The 12,500-nt window shown below is 36.3% G+C and overlaps 1 protein-coding gene across 1 annotated transcript in view; it reads right to left on the bottom strand.

Annotated features, from left to right (window-relative positions):
• LOC144960846 (atrial natriuretic peptide receptor 1-like) overlaps window positions 1-12,500 on the bottom strand; it is a 169,566-nt gene that overhangs the window by 143,358 nt on the left and 13,708 nt on the right. The gene's annotated exons all lie outside the window — the stretch shown is intronic.

The raw sequence follows: 12,500 nt of genomic DNA, 5'->3' as shown, positions 1-12,500 counted from the left end.
TTTTGTTTTGAATATAATATTTGATGACTCGTGCGTCGCTCCGCGAAGGTGGCGTCAAATCGGCACGTTTCATCTTTCCCCCGTTGCCTGCGCGGGGTGACAATGAGCGGAGGGTGTGGTGTGGTGGGGGCGTTTTTTGTTGTTTATATGAGCCAGTCTTCGTTTGGCCGTCCTGTCCTTATCCTATACTCTGTTGTACCTTGAAGAAAGTTAGTGTTACCACTCCCCAATCTCCCTCCACCCTCCCCCCCCCCCCCCCGACTAACTATTGTCTTTCACTGCTTAAATAATTAGGCCATGACGGCCAATCTAGCGATGCACGCCCTGAGGTCCTACTTGGGATAAATTCTATCAGTTTTATCACTGAAAGAAGAGGCTTTGCTTCACTAAGATATACGGATGAAGAGAATGGCAATAAATATATATTTTATCATTGTTGGTTTTGCTTAAATATATATTAAGTATCAAAAAGAACATTAAACAAAGTATGCACCGAGAAGAGCCCCAAGGTACTATAAATAAAAATCCCTGACCCCACGGAGTCCTTCATCCCCGCACACTCCCAACGATCCCTACTCAACTTGTATTGTGTGCATCTCTTTTGGTCGCCTCGATTGTGTGCATTGTCTAATAATAGTATAATTATAAAGATGTCGCTGATTGTGTGTGAAGTTAACAAGTACTTTGCGTTTGGAATTTAATGTGGATTTTTAAATTCAATTATTCTAAAGTTGTGTGTCATACCGTTAGTATTCAGAGAAAATGTCTTATCGCTGTTGTCATTGTTTATGAAACCTACCTGTTTTTATCTTTGGAAAGATTTCTTGAATCATTTTATTTTAAAAAGTTATTTCTGTAATTTGTAATCAATCATGAATCATGTTGATTTTTAAATTGAAAATCAATTTCGACACTTATCCCCTCAAGAGAAAATAGTGGTGAAAGATTTAGGTCCACACAAACCAGTGAATTTTAACTTAGTTTCTAACACTCCGGGGAGTCAGCGCCGATTTAATGATTATTTTTAAACTGTTGAATGGCTTACTGCCAGTGTAAGTGAAAGCCGTAAAACGCTTCATTGTTTTTATTGCTTGATTTTTGGTGATGTAAGCTAAAACGGACAACAGGAGGATTCAGTGATATTGCGCACATCTCTCAGGCACTGAAGAAACATTCTGAATCAAATAGCCATGTCACAGATGCTGTAAAATATAAACTTTTCAACGTTGTAGATATAAGAAATCAGTTGGAAACAGGACATGCTGCGTCTGTGAGTCGTTATAATGAACAGGTGAAAGTTAACAGACACGTTTTGTACAAGATAATTGATGCTCTTTTGTGAGTATGTCTCATTAATATTCTAACACACACACACACACACATACATGCACACACAAATATACGCACATATGCAAACATATGCACACATAAAGACAAACAATTGCAATACCCCCCTCTCCACACACACACACACACACACACACACACACACACACACACACACATACAAAGTAGGTCAAATTTAGTTAAATTAACTAGACCAATAAAATTTGATTCTGTATTTCGGATTTGTGCCGCCTTAAATACAATGTGACCAACCGCCCCTGGCTGTAATGTGTGCGGCTATGTGGTCTTGTGGTAAGACACTCGCCTTCGGATCGGAAGGTCCTGGGTTCGAGCCTCGCTCGGCGCGTAGTTGAGTCCTTGGAGAAGACTCTTTATTCACATTTTCTCACAGGTGTAAAACGAGTACCTGGCCGTTAACAGCGGTGTCTCTTTCCGAAAATAAATGTAATATCTCCTAACAGGGGTGTCATGTCCCGTCCTAAAAGTTAAATGATACTGCTGGCCAGGACCCTTTGTAAAGCGCTTTGAGCAAGTTTAGTGGACATTGCGCTAATTTTAAAAATAGCTCAATTTTTTAAAAAAATTAGTCTTGCAATGTTAAGTTTGTTTTGGATAGTTGTTATATTTGCTCGGGAAAACGTAAATCATGACGACTGAACTGATACAACGAAAGACGTGCCTGCCTCCATATACCTCCTTTTTGTTCGTTATTATTTGGGTCCCTTCAACATATTACCCATCGAATTAAGAAATTAAGGAGAACGCACCAGTGTCACGTTACTGTAGAACGAGCTTAACCCACTCAATCCTAGAGATTTTTTGCTACTTTCAAAATTGGAAAAAAAATGTATTAATAATGAACATGTGCATATATAGTTTTATTCAACTAGATCTACCAATGACTTTAAAAATGAAAAACATTAGCCTTGAAATACGCTTATAATCTGTCTCAGAAAATGTAATTAAAAGGGATGGGGTAAAAGTGACCCGGGTGAACTACGGATATAGTCGTTGTTAGGGTTCAGTGAGTTAAGTCTGAATGGGACATTAGCTTAAGGCGACCATGAGTTGTTATTTTTCAAACCTGTTGTTAGGCTATCTTGTTATTGTTTTTGCCATCCGCGTTTGTGAGTTGTTCTCACTAAACTGTATTAACCAGACTATAAAAGTTCATGGTTACACAGAGTTTGTGTGTTGGTCCGTTATACTTCCGGATGGCAATGTTGTGAACTCCTTGGCCAAGCGCATTCTATCTATAAAACGCCACGGCATGTTACAAATGTGATTGTAAGAGTATAGAAGGAACGAAATTGACGCCACTCGTCTCTTTGTTATTGCTTTCAGCCAGCCTTTTTTTATGAGTAGTTCTCACTAAATTGAATGGAAGGAACGAAATTGATTTCACTCAACTCTTTGTTATTGTTTTGAGTCACCCATTTTTATGTCAACTTGTCATTAAACTCTATCTACCAGATTATAGATAGTATGCGCTTGGCTAAGAAGTTCACAACATTGCCATCCGGAAGTATAACGGACCAACACACGAAACTGTGTGTAACCTTGAACGTTTATAATCAGGTTAATACAGTTTAGTGAGAATTACTCATAAACGCGATTGGCAAAAAAAAAAAAAAAAAAAAAAACAATAACAAAGACGAGAGTGATGTAAAATTCGAACTATATAGATAGAATGTGCTTGGCCAAGGAGTTCACAACATTGCCATCCGGAAGTATAACGGACCAACACACAAACTCTGTGTAACCATGAACTTTTATAGTCTGATTAATACAGTTTAGTGAGAACAACTCACAAACGCGGATGGCAAAAACAATAACAAAGGCCTGAGTGACGTCATCTGCATACTATCTATAGATAGAACGAAGATTACGCCACTTAGGTCTTTGTGATTGTTTTTTGCCATCCACGTTTATCAGTACTTCTCACTAAACTGTATGGACCAGACTATAAAAGTTCATGGTTACACATAGTTTTGTGTTGGTACGTTATACTTCCGGATGGCAATGTTGTGAGCTTCTTTGCCAAGCGCATACTATCTATAGATGTTTAATGTCACACATAGTTTCGTGTGTTGGTGCGTTATATCCGGCTGGCAGATGTTGTGAGTATCTTGGCTTAACGCAAAGCATTAATTAACTACATTATAAACGTTTAAGGTTGCACATTCTTATGTGTGTTGGTACTTTTTATCCGACGGTGGAAGTTGTGAGTTCTTTAACTAAACGCACAGCACCAATAAGGAGATTTTGCTGTAAATCGTATTATTATTATTATTATTATTATTATTATTATTATTAATATTATTATTATTATTATTATTATTATTATTATTATTATTATTATCATGACCTCGGAACTGATACGACGAAAGATGCGATGCCTCCATACCCCCCTTTTTGTTCATTAACCACGTGACAAGGGGAAAGTAACTACCGCTATAACTACCACTATATTATTATGACATTAATAACACTATTTTACTCCTACTGTCATTACCCGTGTCTACTACTAACGCGATAGATAATAATAATGATGATAATAGATAATGCTGTCAGTTACTCATTGTCACAGTGGAGTTCGCCTAATCGGGATAATGTTGCCTTGTTTTGTTTTGTTTTTTTTTTTTGTTTTTTGTTGTTTTTTTTTTTGTTTTGTTTTGTTTTTTGCTTTGTTTTGTTTATAAGGGTTTTACGGCGCTTGCGAACACATTTAGGTCATATCAGCGCCAATAAAAAAAAAAAAGGAGAAATGGAATAGTCAAAATATTCTAGATTTACGTACAATCAAAGCAGCCAAGAAAAAGTATGACAAAGGGGAATAGGATTCAATAGTCTGATGTCACGTCCGCCCAGCAACGAGCAGCTTGGTTCTAAACAAAGAAAATCGGTACTTTTCATTCTTCATGCTGGCTAGAACATGTTCACATGTCCTGTGATCAGAATGTATAAAAGTCAAAACATGCTCAGATTTATGTTTTTCTCCTCTGGTTATACTGTTATGCTCGTCGGAGAAGTATTTCATAAGGGCGTCCGCCATTGTTCCGATAGTTTAGAACCAGTTAATAAGTTACTATGCGTCGTTACGAAGGAAGTGACGTCACGACTGATGAAACCTTTTGGTTCAAAAAGGGAACTTGAATGGGGTTCCTGGCCTCCCATAGTGGGCAGGGTGGCACTAACTGTGTCTTCGATCCCCATATATCTGTTTTCTAATTTGCTTTCTGTCTTTGTCTTGGGATGAGATTTCTTGGTTTTGTCCTGGCCCTGGCCTAATGATAGGCTGGGAGGGAAATAGTCAAATGCATAGTTATTGTTTTTTGGAGATGATTTTTTGTTCCTTGTAAATCATCTCTCTGTTATGTATTGTTATATTTGTTATTTTGAATGTATAATGTAAGCATTTGAGTGTATACCTCTTAGTGGGATCATGTGCTGGGTCTCGGTGAGACATTTGGTGATCTCAAACTAAGTACATTGATTGTGTGCTCTTGGAATCTACAAATGTTCCCTATTTGTACCATTCCCCTTTGTCTTACTGTTTCCTCAAGTTCATTTAAGTGCACATCTAGAATCTTCTCACTATCCAATTTTCTTCTTTTTCCTGGCGCTGATATGACCTTAATGTGTTGCAAGCGCCGTAAAACCCTTAAAAACAAAATACAAAACAGAAAGGGAACGGGTGTAGATTCCAAGACCATATAGAGTCTTATTAACAAGTAAATGTGCGGCTATGTGATCTTGTGGTATGACACTCGCTTTCGGATCGGAAGGTCATGGGTTCGAGCCTCGCTCGGCGCATAGTTGGATCCTTGGAAAAGGCTCTTTACTCACATTCTCTCACCGTACTCAGGTGTAAAACGAGTACATGGCCACTAACAGAGTTGTCTCCATCCGAAAAAAAATTATAATATCGCCTTACATGCGCCATGTCTTTTTTTTTTTTTTTAGATCGGTCAATTGATGAGTAAACGCGGCCATAACTCTGTGACGTTGGCATTGTATCCCTTGGGAAGGCATTTAACTCTTTTTACTTACCGTCCGTTTTCCGGTATTTTGTCGGATAGGTCAGCAGACCTGCCTAATACCTACTACGAAACATTCGTAGAATTGGAGGCTCTGCAACCGGAGCCAAAAATTCGTAATTCTACGAATGGTGGAGATAGTAAAAGTGACGAAGAGGAAATAGGGAATGAGATTAGCGGAAAGTAGCGTCCCTTGATTGGAAGTCACGAGCGGAAAAGTTATTAGAGAGAGAACGCCATGTTGGTTGTGCGGCATGAGACTATGAGACACTTCACCGAAAGCGAGGACGAGAGAGACGCATGCGCAAAACCATTTTGACGTTCTCTCTGTAAGGTGACGACGTCCAATCAAGGGACGCTACTCTTCCGCTAATCTCATTCCCTATATAGTAGGGTAATTATATTAGAATATAATTTGTTGTACTTCACGCCATATGCTTATTTATTTATTTATTTATTTATTTATTTATTTATTTATTTATATATCTATTTATCTATCCATCTATTTACTTAAACATACCCTGATTTTGCATTGAAGAATGGCGGAGATAGTGTCACAGTAAAGGTTGTTCACAATTATCTTATTAAATTTTATTTTATGAAGAACTGAATTCATCTCACTCCAGTTATATTTCGGTAGGCTTAGATAAACTTTACCTTCTAATATTAGATCGTCTTTCCTTTTATAGCCTTCCCTCGAATTAATTTCTAATTAGTGAATACTTTTCGTTCTACATTCTGTCACGTAGCCACTTATTATAAAAGCTGATAGGTCTAACATTTGACACTCACTTCTCTTCACAATCTATGCCGGACGGCCAGTCGCTCTATTCCTTCTATATACTGTAAGATTTTTATCTTTTGGGACTTTGTAGATATTATATCTACACCATTAAGACGCCGGAGCTTTTAACTTTGATTGTATAATCTTCAAGGATCAAACCCGAGCCCGCTGTCAAAGGATTACATATTAACCCATTACCAATTGCCTGGAAGTGGAATTTTACGAGTCCGATCCTGTTATCAGAGGAATAGATCATCCAAGCCCATCAACTGCCTGGAAACGTAAACTTACGAACCTGACATATTATCATAAGTTACGTAAAATATTCATATCTCTATTTGTAACTGCCACGATCACTGTTTATCTCTTTTAATTAAATTTCATCATTATTATTATTTCATTGTAAACAAATCGTTAATTGTTTTTCATTTATAGTAACTAGTAAATTCTGGGGCCTCATTCTACATATATCTTTATGCATAGTCGAGTAGCTCTTTACTCACTTGAGACCATGACATTTTGGAGGGGACACATATAAAGAATTGAATTTATTTAGTTACTTATATCTATTTCATCTAACTTTAAAGTTTAAATTGTAAAACTCTTAATTGCCCCACTTGATCATATTTTAATTGAACTCCCTATTTACAGGATTAATTTTTTTTTCTTTTTCATTTCTTCATTTAAATGGAATAGCAATTTATCCATTCATTCTTTCATTCAAATTGAATAGCATTTTATTGATTCATTCCTTCATTCATTTATTCATTTATAAATTATTCATTCATTCATTGTTCATTCATTTATTTATTCATTCATTCATTCATCCATTCATTCGTTTATTCACTCATTTATCCAATCATTCATACATTTATTCCTCCCTTCATTCTTTCATTCATACATTATCCATTCATTCATTCATCTATTCACTCAGTTTTTCATTCATTCATTCATTCCTTGTCCACTTTGTTATTATATCACTCATTTCATTTTGTTGTTTGCCTCATTCATGAATTGTTTTCAATATGTTTACATTCCATAACGATTCATTCACCTATCATCCATTCACTCAGTATTGTGAACACATTTTGTAACTATTGTAAATCTTACGATATTTTATTGTTTTGTATTTCAGACATCACTGTTAAACACTCTTCAATGCCTAATTACAATTGTTGAACAACCATTGAACAAGAGAGAGGTCCCAGCCACGAATTGAGTTGGTAAATATATCCTTCATTATTCTCTTTTACATGAGTTGGGCATCACATAGTAACTATAGACATCGTGATTTGTTTTGCATAGTGATTTGTTTTAAATGCATTTTTGGCATATTACTGTTACCGAAAACCACTTATATATTATGTTCTGAAAAGTGAGTCTTTAAAAAACTAAATAATAATAAAAGGAGTCTACTAGCCGTCGTGTTATATTTAGTGATAGATAACTTGGGATTATTTTGGCATCCTATTATTGTTATCACACTCTAGTATATTAGCGTCATTGCGAATAATTGTACACAAACTAACGACGAGTCACACACATTGGTGATACATTTTTCGTAGTAACATAGTTTAGAGTACACGCGATTGACACATTGTTATTGACTCAAGTCATAATAACTACGCATTGTATTGACACATTGCTTTATAAGATATAACGATAAAAGGCATCAAATTCAACATACATAATAAGTTGAAATAAGAGAGAGAGATTTCTAAAAATAGAACAGTTCATTCCAGTAAGTGTAAATAAATAAAACAGTCAGTAACAGTATCCTGTCAATATAATATATATAAAATATCGTAACTAATTTATTGCAACATGGAAGCATATAAAAGATACTTAAGTCTCGCAAAGGACTTAGAAATACCCCAGGAAAGAAATTTTCATGGTGCGAAGAGAAAGTAAAAGAAGAAAAAGAACATGAAGAAAGAATTCGTAGAGAAGAAAATGAAGAAAGAATTCGTAGAGAAGAAAAAGAACATGAAGAAAGAATACGTAGAGAAGAACGAGAAGAAAGAGTCCAAGAAAGGGAACTAAAAAGACAAATAGCTTTAGCAGAAGAAGAAACCAAAAGGACCCAAATGATGCTGGAAATTGAAAAAACAAAAACCGGTCATGAAAGAAAACATAATAATAGTGATGAATTTTTCGTGAAACTTCCACGCATGCCAACATACGATGAACGCTCAGACTGCCTAGAATCCTTCTTACACCGATTCGAAGTTCAGGCTAAAGGTTATCGTTGGCCAGAAAGAAAAAATGGGCCACAGCCTTGATTAACTGCTTATCTGGAGAACCGCTAAAAGTTTTCTATACCTTAACAACTGAAGATGCAGATGACTATGGAAAAATTAAAGACGCTCTACTAAAAAGATTTAGATTAACGGAAGATGGTTACCAGGAAAGGTTTCACACTGCAAAACCGGAAAGTGGAGAAGACTTTAATACATTCGTGAACCGAATTACTCAATTTCTAAATCGGTGGCTTGAGTTGGCAAACGTAAAACAAGACGACTTTGCAGGCCTTTACTATCTCACGCTGAAGAATCGAATCTATCAAGCTTGCAACCCAGATTTAGTCGCATTCTTTAAAGAGAGAAAGCCAGAAAACTTGGACAAATTAAAAATCTACGCAGAAAACTTTAACAGCGCACATCCATTGACACCCCTTAGCAGAACATTGAAGGAACCATACTACGCTGCCGCTGCTCAGAGTCCAGGTACACCTAAAGTTCAGTACTCAAATAGAACGAGCCGATCAATCACTCGGAACACGCAAGTGAAACAAGATGACCATAGTAACAAACCATGGAACAAACAGTTCAATAGAGACCATAGCCGACCCTATCAAAACAAAACAAGAAATAGCACTGACAATAATACTGAGTATAAGAAAACCAACAAACCTATAATTAAATGTCAATATTGTGGAATGAAAGGCCACACAGCAGACAAATGTTACAAAATCGTGGGATATCCAAAAGAAACTGCAAATGCATCACTCCAAACAAGTGTAAACAATCAGACACGAGTAATGTCAGGAGAAAATATAAATGTGTATTGCGTGAAAGGTATGTCACTTTTAACACAAACTCACAAATCAGGATCGCTATTTTTTTGTGAAGGCAAAGCTAATGGAACTGATTGCAAAATATTGAGAGACACAGGATGCAGTACAGTAGGAATAAAAGCATCTTTGATCAATGACGAAGACAAAACTGGAAAAACGGTACAATGCATCACATTCAGTGGCACAGTCGAAACCTTTGAAACAGCTAATGTGTACATAGAAACCCCATACTATACAGGAATAGTGGAATGCTGTATACTTCCCAACCCCGTCGCTGATGTTATTGTTGGCAATATAAAAGGTCTTAAAGACAACCCAACAGATTAAAAGAATGGTCATTAACCCAAGAAACAGCTTGTCTAGCAGAAACAAGAAAGATGACTAAGACAACAGAGAAGCCAATGACTATTTCTCTTGAACCACAACAATTTGACAGGAACACGTTCATTGAAGAACAGAAAAAGGACCCGACTTTAACATCATATTTCAATATCGCAAACAAAGGGACGAAATCAAAAGTTGAATACATCATTGAAAAAGATATTCTGTTCAGGTTACATAGGAAAAGAAACAAAATAGCTAAACAACTGGTCACGCCGAGTATTTACAGAAACAAAATCCTTGGAATAGCGCACGATTCAATAACTTCTGGACATCTTGGGAGCTCTTCCACATTGAAGAGAATATCCGAGAATTTCACATGGCCTGGAATTACTAAAGACGTCCAAGAATATGTGAAATCGTGTGACACATGCCAAAGAAGAGTCGCAAAAGGCAGAATACCGAGATTGCCATTAGAGACAACCCCAGTTATTGAAAAAGTTTTTCAAAAGTTGCAATTGACATTATAGGCCCTTTAACAAAATCAGATAGAAACCATACACACATACTAACACTAGTCGATTACGCAACCAGGTGGCCAGAAGCGATAGCATTGAAATCAACTACATCGGATCACATAGCTGAAGCATTGATGACAATTTTTACTAGAATAGGCATACCAAATGAGATACTGTCGGACAATGGACCCCAATTTACATCACATATGATGCATGAAACCATGAAACTCATGGGAATCCAACACTCATTCACAACTCCCTACCACCCCCAAGCAAATGGTCTTTGTGAAAGATTTAATGGCACTCTAAAGAATATGTTAAGAAAAGTGTCAGCAGAAAAACCAGATGATTGGGACAGATACTTACCAGCAATCCTATTTGCATATAGAGAAATACCCCAAGAATCTACAGGCTACTCCCCATTTGAGTTGATGTATGGACGATCACCTCGCGGCCCGATAAATATAGTAGCCGACATTTGTAAAGGGAATGAGGAGGACAATAACGAAATTATGTTTGCTTACGAATATGTAAGAAACCTGAAAGACAGAATAGAGGACACGTGTAAGCTAGCACAGGAATCCGTCACTAAAAAAGCAGAGAAATACAAGGAATACTCTGATCGCAAAAGCAAATCAAGAAAATTTGAGATTGGTGACAAAGTATTAATACTCTTACCCGATGACTCGAGTAAACTTTTAGCTACATGGAAAGGACCATTCAAAATAACAGCAGTAAAATCTAATGTTAATTACGAGATTAAAATTAACAACACAACAAAGACATTCCATGCAAATATGCTAAAAAAGTATTTTGATAGAGACACAGTGTCGCAACCTATGTTTACTAATATCGAAGCTTCAAATGCAGGATCAATCATACCGTTGGTCATGGGACACAGACACCCGAGACAGAAAAACAAACAAAAATCGCACAATTGCAACCACCTAAGACAAAAAAAGAAGTACGCAAAGTACTTGGGCTCCTAAATTTTTACAGGAAATACATTTACAACTTCGCGCACATCGCGACACCGCTAACAAATCTGACAAAGAATGGGTCACCGAACAAAATTGTTTGGACAGAAGCGTGTCAGAATAGCTTTAACCATTTAAAGGCATTACTCTGTTCAGAACCAATTCTTAAATTACCCGACATGTCAAAAGAATTTGTCGTAAGAACTGACGCGTCTGATAAGGGCATCGCAGGTGTACTATTACAGGAGCATGAGGGAACTCTAATGCCTTGCTTATATGCAAGCAGAAAATTATTGGACAGAGAATCACGATACTCTGTAATAGAGCGTGAAGGACTGGCCATCGTCTTTGCTTTAAAGACATTCAGCAGATATCTACTGCTAAAAGAGTTTGTGGTCGAAACGGACCATAAACCACTCACGTACATAAGAAATAACAAAATGAATAATAGTAGAGTGCTTAGGTGGAGTCTATTTTTGCAAAATTACACTTTCAGTATCTCTCACATACCAGGCTGTGAAAATATTCACGCCGACCTACTTTCTCGATTAGTGTAATGACGTGAGAAGGGTATAACTTAACCTCTCATGCATACTGTTAGTTACCTCGAGAATTATGCCAAATCAGAACGCACAATTTCGATAATTTTATTTGTAAACATGATGACCCAACTTAATGTAACATTGAGTATTGTTTGGATATATATACCATACCCATTCATGATTTGGGAAATCTTCTCTTTACTATTATTGTTATGAATTTTCACTCATTTATGATTAATAATTGAAATGTCAATATTCCATTTACATTTTCATTCATTTCATTCAGTAAATTACCTTCATATCATCGACTTAAATCATGCTTCATTGCTATCACTATTGTTTATCACAATGATTTGTAATCACATTGCCATCATGTTGTTCATCACAATGATTTGTAATCACAATCTTTCATTGTTATTGTCACCCATTCATATACCTACGTTAATATAAACATTTCCATGTCTAGTTAATAAATAATTTAATTGTAGCACAAATCATAACAATGGATTAATGCTAGAGTATCATGATAGTAAATTTACTTCCGTTTGTAAAATCTATCTTTCCCATAATGGTTAAAGAGTATATTTTAAACGTGGGTGGGGGTGTCACAGTAAAGGTTGTTCACAATTATCTTATTAAATTTTATTTTATTAAGAACTGAATTCATCTCACTCCAGTTATATTTCGGTAGGTTTAGATAAACTTTACCTTCTAATATTAGATCGTCTTTCCTTTTATAGCCTTCCCTCGAATTAATTTCTAATTAGTGAATACTTTTCGTTCTACATTCTGTCACGTAGCCACTTATTATAAAAGCTGATAGGTCTAACATTTGACACTCACTTCTCTTCACAATCTATGCCGGACGGCCAATCGCTCTATTCCTTCTATATAC

This window comes from Berghia stephanieae, chromosome 15 (assembly GCF_034508935.2).
Source record: "Berghia stephanieae isolate SIO BIC M18660-M18661 chromosome 15, UCSD_Bste_1.3, whole genome shotgun sequence".
NCBI lineage: Eukaryota > Metazoa > Mollusca > Gastropoda > Nudibranchia > Aeolidiidae > Berghia > Berghia stephanieae.
The sequence above is the reverse complement of the archived record's forward strand: the minus strand, read 5'-3'. Positions and strand labels throughout refer to the sequence as shown.